This window comes from Ruditapes philippinarum, unplaced genomic scaffold, assembly GCF_026571515.1.
Source record: "Ruditapes philippinarum isolate M1 unplaced genomic scaffold, ASM2657151v2 ctg2040_1_1_1_1, whole genome shotgun sequence".
Classification (NCBI taxonomy): Eukaryota; Metazoa; Mollusca; class Bivalvia; order Venerida; family Veneridae; genus Ruditapes; species Ruditapes philippinarum.
The window spans coordinates 257704-278075 of NW_026853506.1; the positions used below are offsets into that span (position 1 = coordinate 257704).

At 29.9% G+C, this 20372-nt stretch overlaps 1 protein-coding gene and 1 long non-coding RNA gene across 2 annotated transcripts in view; both read left to right on the top strand.

The window, feature by feature from the left end:
- LOC132737082 (corticotropin-releasing factor receptor 2-like) overlaps positions 1 to 20372 on the top strand; it is a 197544-nt gene that overhangs the window by 54955 nt on the left and 122217 nt on the right. The window lies entirely within an intron of this gene.
- On the top strand, positions 8024 to 13289 carry LOC132737081 (uncharacterized). Its single transcript, XR_009626678.1, has 3 exons — positions 8024 to 8189; positions 9970 to 10068; positions 12333 to 13289. It is a non-coding gene; the product is annotated as an uncharacterized LOC132737081 (long non-coding RNA).

Here is a 20372-nt window from a genome sequence, read left to right on the forward strand (position 1 = left end):
TCTGTCAATACAGTTAAATCTCTCTTATAACACTTTTGGTAAGCGTTATTGGTGATGAAAGTGGTATTGGATAAAGAGATAAAGAGCTAGGTCCAATTTATACGTGTATCTAGCTATTATTACGACTTCGGGCATTTTGGATATTAATGGGTTCTTTTGTCTGCACTTGTCAGGATTATAAATAAGTTTTTTAAGTACAAGCGACCTTCATGACTTCTAAATGAATTTAGATAGTTCAGTTCTTGAAATAATTATCAAAGAAGTATTTGTTATCTGGTGTCAATATTTGATTGTCTGAAGGTATGTATACTAAAATCTTGAAAATGAAAAAAAATGAATATAAAAATGAGTTAAGGAATGAATGATGAAATAAATAAATAAATAAATAAATATCAACCCGAAATAATTTTTATATGTATGTTGTTTGCAAGTGTGTGATACCTAATCCGATAGTTCATTGATTTTTTTATCTAGCAGATAATAAATTGATCTAGAAAACAATATTATTATATCCATCATATAAATCTTTATAAAAATCATTTAGAACTTAGAATCAATTTTTTTTTGCATTCAATATTTTATTAGAATATACATATGATTCATTTCTATTGTAACCGTGTTTCTCAATATTTGAAATACTTTATTATAGACTTATTATATTCTCACCACTTTTGATTTAATATTAGGAAATTATAATTGTAATCTTTACAGTAATAATCAGCAAAATATATAAATAAACATAGTTTACGTGTTTGATTATAATTTGATTTGAAAATCTTTTTAACAGTTGTTTAATTCGTGAAGGAGTTTACTTCTACTGGAAGTATATTAAGTTTTTTTTTCTCTCAAAACTTCTGTTTATATAATATATTTCCATTTTTTTTCTAAAACAAAGTGAGAAAAAAATCAGAAAAAAAAACAACAAAAAAGAACAAAGAAAAAAAACCCTGGAATAATGAATTTCCAAAATAATTTTGATTACGGGATGAGAATTAACTGTCAATTATGCACCAAAGAAAACGCTAAAACCAATAAAAAAACTCTTCACAAGTTCTGGATAATGCATCGAAAAGATCATAGAAAATTTTCTTTACATTCATGTTCAATTTTGACGATTTTTTTTTTGCGAAAAACTAAATGTAAGTGTGAGCATCCTTGATTGATACTTTTTAATTGCATGTTTTTTTCAAAAATCTACGTATATTGCATAATTCTGATGTATAAAACGTCTAAAAAATAATTATCATAGTTTTTGAGGACTGTTTATTTTGAATTTTGAACGGGAAAATAATAAGTCTTTTATTTTCGGTATATTAGATGATATTTGTTAAGTTCAGTATAAGATCATACATTTCTCACCTAGTGAGCACCAAAAGGTATGTGAATTTTTGGTGTTCACGAGTCGAAATATATCTCGATCTTACACTAAACTTTATTTTTTCTTTTTATGACGTCATTTACGACGTCACGCCATAAGTTGGTTTCCAGAACTGTGCACGCCGTGTTTCACTAAAACAACATAACGGGGTTGAATTCAAAACATTCAAAATATCAAATTGATATTTTACTGTTCAAACAGTGAGAATATCAGTTTAAATTTATATTTCACTGAAATATTTCTATTAACCACCGAAAAGCATGTAAAAGAACAATTTTCTTTGAAAAATATACATTTGTTCGTTTATCAAATGTAAAAAAGGCAGTTTCATGAGATTTTTTAACGAGTTTTGGCAATTTTAAAAGTAACCTTTTCCTTCGGAAAATATCACACAGCAAAACATGTGCTTAAACATCTGCCTCAAATAAAACACAACATCAGATAACTGTACACTTGACATGGACCATTGTTATTTTCTCCAAATATTGCAAAACAAGGTCTTAATGTCGAATGCTTATAACATGTACAGTTTAAAAAGGACGTAAATTGACCAACGAACAGCTTTTGGCCTCCGATCGGCGCATGCATTTTTTGAACAACATCAAAGAGCAAGCAAAACAAACCGGACAGGCAACATTCTCTTAGGATGCTGGACAATTTCATTGTCTTTAAGGGTGTATTTGTATTAAAATTAATTATATAGACCATGATCCTGTACGAAGTGCTGCATATATTCATTGATATTGTGTTTTGTAAGACTTAATTGTATGCCTTTGATATTGGTTGATGTGTTTTATTTGATAAAGACATTAAATATTATGATATTTATAGTACAATATGCGAATGTCACTGTTAAGCAAAACAGGGCCTTTTTATGACATTTGTATGATGCTCTGTGTCTTGTTATACTTAATTGCCATATTTTATAAGGTATGTTATAAATCATATTTATGCGCACGAAAACATCTTTTGTTTTACAGATTGAAATTTTAATGTGTTTGTTCCAGACAATAAAGGACTTTTTTAAGTTGCCTTAAGTTATCATTATAACGCGTTTTGTTTTAGACGAAACTATGATGATTTCTTGTTCTGTACCACATGACCGGACATGATAAGGACATTTAAGAACGTTCGTTTTGAAACGTTTTCAATGCAGACCATGATCACACGGCCATTTTGGGCCGGCTGATCTCAGTCTAGATTAGTCACATTGGTAGATGTAGTAAACGCTTGTGGGCTGGTAGGCGTGTAAACGTGTTTTGTAAAAATAAATCCGACAAGAAAGTTGTAAGCATGGGGTAGGTGAAGTGTCAGACTTATAAGTAGAAATATATATCATGCATGACGAAACACACGCTTTGATTGAAATAAAATTTATACCATGCCAATTATATAAAAATTCAGCAGTTTAGAGAATTTAGTCGTAGATGACTTCTCGTGTAACAACAGTTTTATTACAGATTGTTCAAATCTACTATACTGTATTACTAATATTATTTTCTCTACTTTTTCCTTTTAATCTATTTTTTAGTTTATATTTTTTTATTCTGTAAGCATTGAATGAAATGAAATATATCAATTTCTTTTTTACATGATATTACATACATATTTAAATGATTATTTTAACAGTGTCTTGAGATGATCTTTAAATACACTAACAATAGAAAACCGGAAGTATATTCAAATAACAAGTAACGTTGTCAATTAAAAGATACAAACGCATGTTGACCATAACGGTTACTTATATTTTACTTTAGGGCTTGCAACTAATCAAATAAGAAATGGTTGATGTTTTCATAATTTGCAAACTGTATTATCGAGTATTTTTGTTTTTTATGTAATATTTTACACAAATTATTCAGGCTACAATTGTTGAAAGTAATTACATGAGTTATGTACATAAACAAGTACAGTCAGTGCTGAAGCCTAAGCTGTATTTTATTTTTACTTCTCATTTAGAAATGGTGTGAAATATGCAGTTTATATTTTTTCTTATTAAAAAACATGTTTCCGCATTGTAACGGATATTTTCATACAAATTTAATCTTTTTTATGAGATGATTATTTTTTCTGAATCACAGGCCTAGTGCACCGTGAAGCTTAAACGGTAAAAAATGTGTTTGCACAAGAAAATCTTATATTTGCTGTGTTCCGGATAGCAGATTTAACACCGTGACGTAGCGCATACCACTGCGAAAAAGACATGGATATACGGAAGTGTACGGAATTCCGTATATCATTAATATACGTGTAAGAATACGGGAAACTTGAAATACGGAGATGTACGGGACCGTATATTATATCTGTCCGTATATGACTAGTATACTAACTCCGTACACTCGTAATATACGGGAATTTTGATATACGAAGTCCGTATTTTACTAATATACGGAATTTTTAAGACAAGTCCGTATATTACTAAAATACGAAATTCCGTATTCGTGCGAATACGGATTCTGTATATAGAAATCGCGAATGATACAGTCAGTGCACAGAACGTGTAAGACATCCACCTGTAGCATGCAGACGCGGTATTCTAGCTCAATACCGCTGTGTAATACCGAATAGTTTACAATTGCGATTGGCGATTAGATAGTACGTTTTTGTATTTTGCATCTATGGTGAATCATGTTATTTTGTAATTTCTTTTTCATTATCATTATTATATTTTATAATGATGAGCCAAACATGAGAAAATGATAAATTTGAAATTGTGATGTTCAAAACATGAATTAATTATATTAAAATCGTGAATCTGTGAAGTTGAAATCGTGAAAGTTAAAATAATTGTGAAATCACGAAGATAAGTTCGGGATTGTCCACACAGCATTTAAATTTTACGTTAATATAATACATGTACTTGCATAGGTATCCGGACAATTCCCCTCCCGGACGATTCCCCTCCCAGTAAATTTGAATGTTTTTTCAAAATCCGGACATTTCCCCTCCCGTTATTTTTTTACGGCGGACAATTCCCCTCCCGTTCTTTTATCAACCCGGACAATTCCCCTTCCGTTCTTTTAACAACCCGGACAATTCCCCTCCCGCTGTTGTCAGAGCGGACAATTTTCCTCCCGTGGCTATTGAATATATATATTATATAATATTGTTTATTTGAAAGGTATATACATTTTTGCAGCGGCAAAACAATAAAAGAACAATTGATAAGAACAAAAAAAAAACAATGATTAAAGATTTTTTATTGACAGTTTGTTTATCTTAAGCAGCGGCGGCAATGATTAAAGGCGGTATAATGTCACCTTTGTGAAATAATGATTCTTAAAAGTTCCGATCTTTAACAGTTTATTGTTAAGAGTAAAAACTGTCATCTTTAATAAGAATGGTTATAGTTTTTTGTATACGGAATGTGAAAAAAAGGGAGGGGAATTGTCCGCTCTGCTAAAAAATGGGAGGGGAATTGTCCGCTCTGCTAAATTAACGGGAGGGGAAAAGTCCGCCCTATTAAAATAACGGGAGGGGAAATGTCTCATTCATTCATTCATTCATTCATTCATTCATTCATTCATTCATTCATATTCATTCATTCATTCACTGAATCAATCAACCAATCATTCATTCATTTATTTATTTATTTATTCATTCATTCATCCATTTCATTCATTCATTCATTCATTCATCCATCATTCATTCATTCATTCATTCATTCATTCATCCATCATTCATTCATTCATTCATTCATACATTCATTCATCACTCATTTATTCTTATATTTATTTATTTATTTATCTATTTATTTATTTATTTAATAGGCTATACATAATATAATACTTGTACTTGCATATGTAAATAAAAATCAACAATGATATCTCATTCATTCATTCATTCATTCATTCATTCATTCATTCATCATTCATTTTCATTCATTCATCATCATTCATTCATTCATTCATTCATCCATCATTCATTCATTCACTGAATCAATCAACCATTCATTCATTCATTTATTCATTCATTCATCATTCACTCATTCATTCATTCATTCATCATCCATCCATCCATCCATCCATCATTCATTCATTCATTCATTCATTCACTGAATAAATCAACCAACCATTTATTCATTTATTCATACATTCATTCATCACTCATATATTCTTATATTTATTTATTTATTTATTTATTTATTTAATCTTTTATTTCAGGAAACATAAAGATTTGCGTTTTTGCATAGAAATCTTATGAAGTTCCGAATTCCCCAATTTTGATTCTTTCCGCGCGGTCTCATTTATGACATAATATTGTGTAATAGCCACGTGCTGTATTGCGATAATCGAAGCCAATACTGATTAAGCCGGATATTGATCCGGATATTGATCATAAACGCAGCAGGGTATAACGAGTGTCGGTTTTCTCTGATTACGTAAGTTAGCGCAATTGGTGTTGAATGTCTTAACGGTAATTTTTACTGTTTATTTCTAATATAATTCATGTACGAAATAAAGGAATTAAATTGTGATCTCATAATCGAGTCTCTATGTGATTTTGTTCTAGACTCTAACCCGACATATTAAAATGAAACAGACATAGCTGCTGTATTTGTTCAAATGTTTTTGCAGCGTCGTGTTGCTGTTATCCTTTTATCTGGCGGAATTCGTCATTTATACAAGACACAATTAAGATTTATCTTAAAGTAAATTTTGAAGTACCCTGCTGCCAGGTCCAATTATATTTAAGTTAACAAGCTAGAATCAGATTCACTGGGGTGTATGTACATGTATTGTTGATAGATGATGTCAAATTATTCGAAATAGCATTTCTTGAAAAATATCATCATCATCTCCTGTAAGTGATCTCATAAGTGATTATATGAGCCGTGTCATGACAAAACCAACATAATGGGTTTGCGACTAGCATGGATCCACACCAGCCTGCGCCTCCGCGCAGTCTGATCAGGATCCATGCTGTTAGATGTCATTTTCTCTACTTGTAATAGGGTTGGTAAGCGAACAGCATGGATCCTGATCAGACTGCGCGGATGGATGCGCAGGCTGGTCTGGACCCATGCTGGTCGCAAACCCATTATGTTGGTTTTTGTCATGACGCGGCTCATTATAAACAAACTCATTTGTATAACGTAATAGAAGTATTGTATATAATCATCGTGTAATAAATAGTTCATAAGATATGTGATTTATTCTATAACTGTATCTATAAATGCTTTGTCGTATTTCATAGTGAGAGAAATGTGCAGTCTGACCGAAACTTGAACCGGGGACTCCGATTAAGCTATTCGGCCGCTTACAAATCTTTTCCTGAACAGTGGCATAATCCCCTGCTTTATTTAAATTCACAGATTTACAAGCAATATGCGAACTAAAACTCTTAAGCTATATGCAGCCATGGTGCTATCCGACCATTTTCTCCTCTAAATAGTGAACAGTTCTGAACCGTGACACATATGTCAATATTGTTCATGTACTAAAGTCAATAATAATTACAATTTTCAATGAGTATTACATGTAATGTATATATGTATATATCAATTATGATAACAGATGCAGAATAACATGTGAATATGTATATATTATTTTGTAAGTTTTAACATAATAAATAATACATGTGAATATGTGAATGTTATTTTGTAAGTGTTAAGATTGTTATTACTATAAGTCAACATTCTTTGACAGTGTGTAAATCATATCAGTCAAAATTGTGATACTGAAGAGATTTTTGTTTTTAAGACAAATAACGTTGAGTGTAATGTACCTGGTAAGAGACTTGTAAGTTATATATTAATTTTGATATTATATGTGTACCTACGTGAAAAATTTGGCAGGTAGTTTCTTTATCAATCAAATCGATCATCTCCAACAATTTGATGTATGTTGATATAAAGTATATATGTTGAAGTCATACACTGTTGGTTATTTTGTATGTTTTGTGTCCTCATTGGCTTTAAAGCCTATTTGAATGAAATAACGTGTCTGCTGCATAATAGAAACTGGGACATAATATGAATTAAGTCCCAAACAGAACAGTTATTCCATTAGAGCAAATAATGAATAAAAAGTTTTTTTTTAATATAAGTACTGAGCTTTCAATACACATACATTTACTTAATTACAGTTGTCAAACTAAAATATATGATAATTTTTACTATTAATTATCAATCCTTTATTAAGCAATTCAATATTTTAGAATTTTGGCAATTCAACTCAAAAAGAAAAGAAATATAAAAAACACATTCTCTTGATAAGTTATTCCTTATTATTATTAACACACATACATTTATTTAATTATAGTTGTCTAACTAAAATATATGATAAATTTTACTACAATTATTATTATCATTATTATTATTATTATAATTATTATTATTATTATTATTATAATTATTATTATTATTATTATTATTATTATTATTATTATTATTATTATTATTATTATTATTATTATTATAAAAAAATGAATAACTGATTAAGCATTAGAATTAAAGTTTTGCCTATGAAAAAGTATCAATGCTTATGTTATACATGTATGCAAAGTTATCGTTTATGGATACATGATATTTCCTATTTAATATTGCATTATTTTGACTTAGTATGCTGATTTCTTCCGCATTATCACGGACCTTAATATAAATCCGTGGCATTATAAATGCTAAATGCTTTATTGTTCAAACGGTATCTAGGCATATCACGCGTTTTCAAAACAGCCAATGAGTTTAAAGCGTTGGTTTTGTATCACGTGAATCCTATCAACCAATCAGAAATAGCGCGGGCGAAACGAAAAAAGAAAAAACGCGATTGGAAATGGATGGTTAATAAAATTCAGAATATTGCAAAACAAGGTAGGTTAAAAGTTATTTTTTATCGTTGTAATATCAATATGCGATCAATAGAATAGTTGCATTTTGTGAACAACAGCTTATTTCAGGGTTAAACTGATTTGTTTTTAGAAAACTTAAACACTTTTTAATCTGTTTCGCTATTCAATATGGCCGCCGGATTAGATAATTAAAGCAGGGTTATATCCCCAAATTTAGACTCTGAGGTTACGAGTTTGATTTTGATTTCTAAACTGTATCTTGTTTAATAAATAATTTGTTTGAAAAAGGCAAAATCAAAAAAAGAAAAGGTTATTTCTAAAATACGTTAATCATAACTTCCCTTTAGGGTAAAAAAGACACCACGTTAAAAATTACGACATTTAAACATAGAAGATGTCAAAGTATTACAGCCCCTGGACATGGTAGTACAAAAAGATTAATCAGTGTGTGTGACACGACCTATGTATGCTTGATTGGTCAACTGATTGGACTTAATAATAATCTTGAGCGATCTCAATTATCACTTAAAATCAGGGGTGCGAGTCAATGCGCAATCAAGCAAGCTGAAAAGACACATTCAAATTCTATTTGTTTTAATAGTGCTTTATGAAATAGATAGCCGAAAAATAGGTTATTTTTTATCTATTCAATATAATAACAAAAATTATGAGATTTAACAGATTAACATATTTTAAAAGAAAATTTCTTAATTAGTACTTCTAAAAAAAATGTTTATAAATTTTTAGATAAAATCGTCTTTCTCAGTCTTGAGAATTCAACGAGCAGAATACTTGTTTTATATTCACAGTTTTTATTTTTATACAAATCCCCATTATTTGATGCAAATATAAGTCACTTTAAAGACTCTGCTCTTTTCATTTTTATTCACTTTTTTTTAAGTTTCTGTACACATGTTTCTATATATTTCTTATTTATATTAATTATATATAAATTAATACAAATCTGAAACAAAATAGCAAACAATTATTTCTTTTTTCATTTATATCATCATACCTTTAGATGAATAAAAAAGAAAATATTTGTCAGAATTTTTTATTTACATTAATACAAAGAATGACAGATAAATACCCTTGATGTCAAAAGATATGCTTATATTTACATTGATACGAAGCTTAGTGTCGGTGTAAGAATTTTAAAACTCGTGCATATAAAATATAGCAACGAACCAGAAGTTTTAAAACGGTTTTGTTTGTATTGTTTTAGCATAATTAGTAATTAGCAAGATCGAGTTTACTCGCAATTCAGGACAGACAACTCTTTTTTCATTCGATATTCTTGGTTATTTATCTACGCTGTTCAGAATAGCACAGATTTTAAATTGTATATACATGAACTGAGTTTTCAACATTTATATTGGATTTTTTTTATTGGACAAATAATTAAAATTTAAATATTTTTTTCTTATTATAATTAAAACATTTTGTTTACTTTTTAAGATAAACATTACGCATAAGGTGATATCGCATGGGTCAGTCACAAACACGCGCCTGTTTGAGGAAACAGTTATTTAATATTTCGTTATACATAAATTAACTGTATAGAGCCTTTGTACATACAATTATTTTCGACATTCCATGTTTTGACTTATATTTCACATAAAGCGATATGGTAACACACGCACACACGCACGCACGAACACACAAACATACATAACTACACATGCACATAAAAGTGAACAAGTTCCTACAGTATTAACACTTTCGCACATGTGATCACTTATGAAATATTTTCAATGTGCTCTTTATCAGTTTATGATGAAGTTATATTATGATTTTTTCAGGACAGTGTATACAGCGTGTTTAAATCTTCCAGAAATGCAGCTGTGCCCTCTTAACAGCAGTTATAGATGAAGCAAAGTATGGTAGCAAGTAATATAGATGTAAGTTCACGTATATACATTGTTGTATTTTGTGAATAAAATAAGACAATTACACGGACGTACTGTCTGTAAAGAAGAGTTACACAAACTCATATATTCCGATCCGTACTGACATCATGTGTTTTAATCTTTCTCAAGGAAAAGTCAAATTTCCTTAATTACACGCATTTATTTTGACATGAATAAATATGGTTAGTTATAAATACATTGGTTCTCTTTTATATCTTGTTGGCGGAATGATGTGATAAAATGATGTCAATTAAGGCATATAAGCATTTTGCAGCGCATTTGAAAATGCTAAAACAATCTTGCTTTTAATATGCAAAAATCAAATGTATAAAATATATACAACTCCAACACACACAATTGTTTGATATAGATGCACTGTGCATGCGACTTTATTTTATTAAATTAGTTTTCTTTTCTTAAACATATTACTGTATCAAAAAAATATGTATTTCTTCACAGTTTAATCACTTTTATATATGTTAATGATAGTATTTTTTTAGTTACTACGTGCGTAAGCGATAAGTACGCCGCTTTGATAATGTGAGAGTGACTTAACATTTTCTTTTGTACATGTACACTAAAGTTAACAACCTTTGTCTGAATATGTAAAACAGGGTTTTCAGAAGCGAATATAATGTAAGATAAGAAACAGAATTTGAAATGTCTTGATGGCAAAGTTAGTAAAGTCATTCGAATGTCATACACATTAAATTTTATCACAAGTTCGAGCCTCACAAGTTGTCTCACCTTTTTTTGCGTTTTTCTTACCATATATTTTTTTTTAATTTTACATTAGAAAAATGAATTGGAATAGAAAGGTGGTTTTGTTATGATATTTAATAATTTAGATATACATGCACGGCTGATAGTGATTTTTATCCTGTATAGTGTGTAGTATGTAGAAGTCATAGTACTTTTGCAGTGCAAGAGTATTTCGTGCAAACTTAACTTTAGTTGTACAGTATCATGCATTCCGTATAAATTTGCACCAACTTGCTAAATAGGGCTAAATATAGCCATATTTAAAACAAAATGAGAAGTTAATAGAAAATAGCACAGCATTTATAATCTTTGCAATAAATGATACAAAACTTTTTACTTGATTGATAATTACAAGCAATACTTTTGGGAAAAAGGTGCAATCCGAGCCTAGCTGTCTTGCATTGATATTTACCACAACCTTACCTACTGCATTACGCTGAGAGTTGGTAAATTTGTTGATAATTTAATTTATATAAGTAGCCTGTTTGAAGATAATAAACACAATATGATAGCTGTTTTACACCTGGATGGTGGACTTGACCACCTCGTCAATTAATTATTATACTAAACGCACAGTACTTGTGCGCACGTGAAACATATCATGATATGGCGTTAATACGTAAATGTTTCACGTGCGCACGTAATACTGTCGCATTCGCATGTATTAACTAAAATATTTCCTATGTTATTTTATGCAATTGTCACATATGATACGTATATTTTATTTTCTGAATTTGATTTCATACTATCAGATTAATGCTATAGGCAAGGGAGGATATTTTGATTTATAATTTTTGTGAGAATTATCACTTTATTTTTAGTGATGGCACACTGTAAGAGATTCTATTGCCAACTTACCTAGTTAAACAGTCTTAACAATAAAAACAATATTAATATACACTATTGTATATTGAAGGTATTCATTCGTTGCTGTGAAGTTATGATGAGATAGTTTTTGAAACAATTGAAACTGAAACAAACAATAATCCAAATTTGTTAAGATTTACGTTTTTATATAAATGAGAAGTATAGCTGGGTATTCCGCCTTTTACTTAACTGGATATCATTGTGTAAACACGGATCTACATCTGAGTAGCAAATATCTGTACATTTTAAACCATTTTTTTCAAACGAATTGACTCCTACTAACGATACTAATATACAACGTAAAACGATCAAAATGATTATGTCAGCACTTTTCCCCAATTTTTCCTTTTACAAGTGTGAAATAATATATTCGTAAAAGTTTCATAACAAAAACATATAACTTATCATCCGTCAAAGATAAATCATTTCATTTAAATCCCATGTAAATGGTTGCTTATGAATGACATCTTTATCCTAATGATATAAGATAATTTTGAAATTTGCGTAAGAAAAAAAATTGTATATATGTATACGCTTAAAAAAATGCTTGCGTAAAGACTTTTGGAAAGTTGTGATAACTATTTCATAACACTATTTAAACAGGATTTTAAACTATCTTTTTTCAGATACACACATGCCGAAGAAGATTGTAATATCTGGAGAAAACATTTCCTACGTCACGAAATAGACACCGTCACACTGGCCTATAGATGATTGATATATTTAAGTGCTTTTAAGAACAGTGTTTGAATGACGAATTTCTGTAAATACGGATTTTTTATTTTAATGCTTATTATTAAAACTTTCTGTTATTATCAATTTGTGCCATGGACTCATTTTCCTAAAATAACATGTGAATGTTAACACGAGCAAATGATATGAATATCTTTAAAATGTTTTATCGGTGTAATATAAGTGACTCATATGAATCATTGTTAAGATAAATCGAAAAGAACTTCAAGTTAGCATAGATTGTTCTAGATTTAAACAACATGCAATTCATAAAGGTTACGGCTTGAAAATATCGAAAAATGTACATGTATAATTCGATCTCTGAAGAAAATATCGCGGTGCGGATGTTCTGCACCGTGATACGTATTTCATGACTCTGTATTGCAACATACCGGTATATCGCCGTTCCGTTGCAACGCTACATTAATGTGTCCCTCTGGAATAAGGCTTACAACAATATATGACTGTTGTAGCGAAGACATGTTTATTTTGTTATATATATATATGTATACATATTGAATATATGTTTATGAAATAATAAATATTTAAGAGTGGCTCGATTTGGTTTTTACTTTCTTATTTGAAATACTCCAATTGTGAAGATAAAGTTCTTAAGCATATGTCTTTACAGTTCCATTTCACAATGTGTAATCAAACATGTTCTATTGTACAAGCCTGCATTTGGGTCATGTATACGTGTTACTTATATGTAAATGCATGCTTTTGATAGTATCTGTACCTTCTTTTATCTCGATAATACAGTTCTGTATACCCTGTGTACAACTAAAAAATGCAATTCCGTATATCCCCTGTATATATTGAAAATACGATTCCGTATATTCCCTGTATATGTAGAAAATACGATGCGTATATCTTCTGTATATGTAGAAAATACGATTCCGTATATCATCTGTATATGTGGAAAATACAAGTCCGTATATCATCTGTATATGTGGAAAATACGAGTCCGTATATCATCTGTATATGTAGAATATACGGTTCCGTATATCCTCTGTATACGTAGAAAATACGAGTCCGAATATCCTCTGTATATGTAGAAAATACGGTCTCGTATATCCTTGGTATATTTATAGTATACTAGGGATAACAACCTTGATAAAGTCCGTATACGGGATTTTATTCTCCGTATACTTCAAACATACGAACAAATATACGTACATGTATATGGTGCAAATACGGAATTCCGTATATGCCTGATGCATATACGGACTTCCCGTATACCCGGTGTTCCCTATACGGACTCGTATTCTTGGTCCGTATATTCGACAAATACATCCCGTACACGCCCGTATATGTCAAAAATACGGGACCGTATATTCCCGTATATCAGTATATTTTTCGCAGTGTACACAGCTGATTATAGTATTGATTTGCATGTTAAAATTCGTATACGAACTTTAGTGTTACCGTGGGGCTTTCCATTTAAAATCCAAATTTATGAACAATATGTGATGAGATTTACAACGATACTGTTAAAAAGGTTAATGAAACTGTAGAATGCTTGGTTTTTAGGCCGACGGCAAAAATATTTTAACATATATATTTAATGTAGCTTTAAATGTTTTTTACAATATTTTGACAGGCGTAGCTCTGTAGAACATGTTTATAAGTAACATGTGTATAGCATAAGTACACGAAAATATAACTAATCATTATATATAATAATTCTAAATTACATTGCACTTAAAAGGAACTCCGTTGAGTTATTTTTTGACCTGCAATTGAAATTTTTTTTTTCGAGATTAAACTTCCATTTGATGTATATCTGGACCAATAATTTTTTTGTGCCATAATTATTCGCCTACTTCATTTGATCTCGAAAAATTACTTCACATCGGACTAAGAATAACAAAAAAATAGGATTTTAATTTATTCAATTTATTTAAAAATATATTTTTTAAATTACTTTTGACCAAAAGTATGACATATTTTGATTCCTTTAATTTGAAGATATTTTGTTTTATCAACTTATTTTATTAAATTTTTAAAGCAAACCAATAGTCTAGTTTTGTTCTTGTCAGATGGGCCATGTTTGCAGCGATTTGGAGTTTCACTATATTAAGTTATCACTGTAAAGGATTGTGTTTTGTGTCGATATATGTCAACGAGCGATTTAATTGTCACTTAAAACAGTCCGTGTTTATGATAGCTGTTTCTGATTAAGTGATTGGATTCTCTTGAAGAACACATGAATGCATATTCTACTCACGAATATGATACTTTAAGCATTCATTCCGGCCATCGTTTTGACGTAAAAACTAGTTGATAAAATGTTAGGTCAAAGATACATCTTAAACGTTTTTCCTATCTTGTCAAATATATTCCCCAGGAGGAGGTGACAGATAACTTGTCATTTAACATTTACCTCCTGTCAAATCAATCTGTATAGCTTATACATAGATAGTCAGCACAACATTTAAGTTTCACTTGATTGCTTTGTAGTTGTCAGTAATGGAACAGTATCGGACATTCAAATGAAGAATGGGTGTTTATATTAAACAAATTCCTTGTTAGGACGTTGACATAAAGAACAGCCATTTACTTTGTATTACGTGCTTTGATACTGTTTTTGTGAGTGTAAAGGTTATGCCTTACTCTCGCTTAATACATAGTTAAATACGGATTCACAGAAGGGATATGCAAGACAAAATAGTATTGTTATCCGTTATCACATATTATTAAGAAAAACAACCTGGCCTCGTTATGAGAAATGTACGAAACACAAATTTGTATATTGTGGCCACACACAAACACAATGCTTGTCCCCCTGTTAGTTCCTGTACTTTTACTTGAGGAAACTGAATCTAATGGTATTCAATATCATTATCATTACTTCTAAACACATGTCCTTGTGTAGGTCTGTTAAAATCTTAAGTACTTGAACCTTAAAATATTGAAATCTGAAATATTTCTTAGTGGAATAAGAACTGAACAGTTAATGGTCGCAAATCAATGAACAGATATAATTGACTAAATTGATGCTTCATTGTGCTATTGGAATTGTCAATACATTTTTTTGTTTATTCAGTATTTCCTACAAGGTGATTTTTTTTGTTTTTTATTATTAATAAATTTCTAAGCCGTATATTTTATTATATTGCCCTTTTTCAATATCTTTACAATTTTCTTGCCTAAGTGGGAAGAACAAAACATAATTATTTGTTCTGTATTTAATGCATGCATACATATAACTTTACTAATATAAAGTACATCAAACATTATAATGCATGATAAATGGTGTTTAAAGAGAAAAAGACAAAGTCAAACAAAACAAATAAATGATAAAAAAATAAACGTTGTTTGTTCAGTAGATAAAATGATTTGATATTTAAATGAAGACTATTAAAGCCGTTCTCTAAAGTCAAATATATAAACAATTTAATTAAATATCAATTACACAAATTAAAGTTTTAATTTCGGGTTAATAAGTTAAAACAATTAATATCGTAAAATAACAAACTCGATTCAAAAGAGTATGTTTCATAAATTGTAATTATCCCAAAGGGTATTCCGAATTAATTACTGAAATAAAGAAGTAATATAATTAGATTTTTAAACATTTTAATTTTGGAGGTAATACTTCAATTTGCTTGATCAGTTTATGAAAACCAATTAGTAAGAAATGTGGTTTGTTTATATAAGTAGTTAATTAGTTTTACAAATTACTCTTAGGAGTATTATGGTTATTCAGATATGGATTTTGTTTGATTGAATTGTGTGTGTGTGTCGTTTGATCAAAGGAATAGTACTTTGGGTAGCACTTGAAACAGTATCTCAAAAATAAAAAAGGATGATCCCTCTGAAGCAGCAATAAGAACAAGTAATATAAAAATTGCAGACTCTGTTTTAACTGAGTCTGTTCAAGATATTTACAAACATCTAAAATTAATACAACTTTAAAGCTTTGACTTAGATACATCTATAACCGCATTTGTAATTATGTTTAATACATTTCATAAACATTATATAGAGGATATTTGTTTGTTTCAGTGTAAGATCGAAAAATATTTCACCGAGTGAACACCAGATGTAATATTTTCCACGAGTGGCGTAGCCACGAGTGAAAATATAATAGCTGGGGTTCACGAGTGAAATATTATTTGATCTTACAATGAATTGAAGCGCTTCATATGGAAACTCATCAATTTAAAAAAAATCAATAAGGCACGGCTGCAAGGATTATAAATAGAGACGGACAATTTATTTGGAAAACCAGGAAGTAAGTATTTATTCCACATATTGTATCAATTCCTATAGGATTTACGAGAATAGATACTGTTCTTTTAAAAAAAAATATATGATAAAAGTTATTTCCGTATTCAGGTCTTAATTATATATTGTATGCATTCTTCCCCCTTTAAAAAAAACAAAGCTTGTTTTAATCTTTTTCTCACATTTTAATAGGCTTAACTGTTTTAACTATAAAAAAGCAACAACACAAAAGCAATAGATTAACATGAATGTTCTAGGTCACAGTATATAGAATATATGTATATATGGTAAAGGAATTAGTATAGTTTAGAACCGTATAATAAGGAGAGTTTCTTTCTTTGTTATACAAAACAATGCAAAGTCATACTTTTAACACAACCACTGTCGATATAGAATATTAAAGTTATGTCCTGTACACAGTTTACATGCAATACAATACAAATTGAAATCTCTAAGCTATTTTGTTTATGTCACTGGTTTTGAATTAAATTTTCAGCAGTTTTGTATGTGATAGGCAGATTAGTATGGAATGTCGAACTTTCCTCATATAGAAAGTTCTTGTCAAGATCCTTTACTTGTCAAGGTTATGATTAAGAACAAACTCAGAATCTGATGTATTTTAATTAAGAAATAATATATCCCAAACTGTGATTTTATTGCTCAATAACATCACTGTTTGGAGTTCGGATGCCAGGAATTATATCACGAGGGCGTAGCCCGAGATATATAATGATGCGCATCCGAACTACAAACAGTGATGTTATCAAGCAATAAAATCACCGATTTGGATATATTATTTCGATTCTAACACGACATCATCAAATAAATGCTGCCGTACCTGATATTTAGCTAAACTGCGCATGATTTGTTTCCGTACTTATTGTCAGCGCGTCACATTTTAGTGGTTACGTCACGTGCATAATGATTACGTCACATGTCTAAATATAGAACGTCAAACAATGATTTTATAGCACAATAACACACACTTTCGGTTCTTCTACGCTCAATAGGGAAAAATGCCAGTCGTGTTAGAATAATATATTTTGTAGGTGAATATTACGTGAACAGTCATAAAAGATGTGATAGTGTTTTTAAGTTTTAGTGTGAAAAAGGTACTTTGATAATCTTGAGTAAATCAAATATTTGATTGGTTTCATACATGTATGCCATTTGCCTTATCTTGTATTCTATATTGATCGATATAGACATATATGTTATTGAAACGTAACTAAATGAGTGATAAATAAATAAATGAAAAATATGTAAATAAAAAGGTAAATAAGTAAATGAATATGTGAGAGAATAAATAAATTAATAAATAAATAAATAAATAAAATTTATATTAAAATTATGTCTTAAATTATGTGCTGTTAATATTTATCGTTTCTAGACAGGAATATAGATTTATTGCTCTTTCGTTCAAACTAAATAAAATATTGAACTGATAAGATAGTTATCCTTAGGCTGCCATGTGGTGTTATCGATGACTTTGATAAATATAGGCCAATTCTGTGACTACACAAAGCTTTCATTGATAAATTTACGACTTGTATTTTGTCTGTCATATTTTCGGAGTGGGACAGCAATTAAATTAGATGTGTCATCTTATATCGTTCATTCGAGTTTCTAGAGAGATTAAATATTTCTAACGCACAAATAGAAATAATGAAACACTCCTGAAAAAATAAAGCCATCAAGAACAATAAGAACGTAAACTATTTTGTTGAAATTTGCACTCACGATTGTATTGTGTGGACGGTTAATGATAAATCATAAGCCGTGAAACATCTATCAAAGTTCCTAGCAACGGCTTAATAAAAAGCAAATTACACGTTCCAGAGGGACAACAAAATATTCCGATGGCAGTAAAAACAAAACAATCTAATAAGTTTGGCTAATTGCCTTCTTGAATTTAATGGTAGTAATCACGTCCCTATAATCTTATGTTTCAATAGATACGTTGTTGTGTCACAGTAATTTTTATTTAATTTTCTTCTTAAGTTCTTTATGGTTTTTTAATCATGTTATGGGGGAACACGTTTTTTCACGTGGGTATATTTTATTATCTTTCCCAAAAGCAAACACTATTTTATAGTTCATTTCTTAAACATCTTGGATGAAATAGCTGGACGATGCTGTGCATGTTTTCCTGTCTACATAATATGTTATTTATTTTTGTCTGGAAACATGAAAGCAGTTGTTTATGCGGGTCTTCTTGGTGTATTTTTATAAGCTTAAAATTTAGTTAAGGCTAACAAAATTTCAGGAAACGCACAGTTTATCCCTGAAAATGTCTACGTACTTTCAAAAAAGTCTTAATCTACATTGTTCATTTTTTCTCGGGAAAGAAATAAGACATAGAATCGATATTGTAAATTCGTGCTAAAAGTTCACGAAGGCAAATACTCTATTCTGTCAGACCTGTAACGACTCTTCCTTTAAAACGGATTTTCTTATTTTCGATTAAATGTTTTGTTGGAAACAACCGATTTTCAAATTGAATAGTGCCTCGCTTTTGTCTTGATTTATAAAACTTAGAAAAATGCTATGATAGTCGGGCATAGTGTACGGTCGTACAATACAACTAAATAGTTCAAATTTTGTCTAATTATTCAAAAATGTTAATAACATTTTCATATCTGACTTTTTTCACAGTATGTTATAGAGCAAATTAAGTGTTTAACAAGATATCGAAAGGCGTAGCTCAGTTGTTCATGTATATACAGTTTATTCAGGTTCACCTTGTTATGTCCGCACTGCAAATGCTTGCGTTTTTGTATCAATATATGACAACGAAGCTATTAAATTGTCACTTAAAACAGTCTTTATATCAGCTGATTTTGATTTACCGGTTAGATTATCTGAAATATCAGATGAATGCATTTTCTACTCACGAATATGAATATGATACTATAAACATCTACTTAGACAAAATCGAGGACGTACAATCAGTTGATAAAGTGTTAGGTCAAAGATACATCTTAAACGTTTTTTCTATCTTGTCAAATATATTTCCCAGGAGGAGGTGACAGATAACTTGTCATTTAACATTTACCTCCTGTCAAATCAATCTGTATAACTTATACATAAATAGTTAAAACAACATCTACGTTTCACTTGATTGCTGTGTAGTTGTCAGTAATGGAAAGGTATAGGACATTCAATGAGTAGGCTGAGTGTTTATATTAAACGACTTCTTTGTAAAGACGGTGACATAAAGAACAGACATTTACTTTCATAACGTGATTTGATTTTGTGAGTTTAAAGGTTAAGCCTTTCTCTCGCTACATGCATTGTTAACTGGAAAGTCACAGAGGGAATATGCAAGACAAAATAGTCTTGCTTTTCATTGCCACAATATTGTATGAGGAATGTACAAACACAAATTGGTATATTGTGGCCTTACACTATCACAATGTTTGCGTCTGTACTTTTTACTCCAGGAGACTGAATCTTATTGTTTTCATAATAATTATCTTTACTTCTAAAAAATTGCGCTCGTGTTATTTTGTTCTAGTCATAAATACTTGAAATTTAAAATATGGAAATCTGAAAAAATTCTCAGTGGAATAAAAACTGACTATTTGAATCCTTTTTTTTAAAGAATGATAACAGTCGCGAATAAATTATATAATTTTCTCTTAGTTACTGGATTTGTCAGTAATTCTGTTTTAAAAATCTGATAATTCCACTGTTGCTTT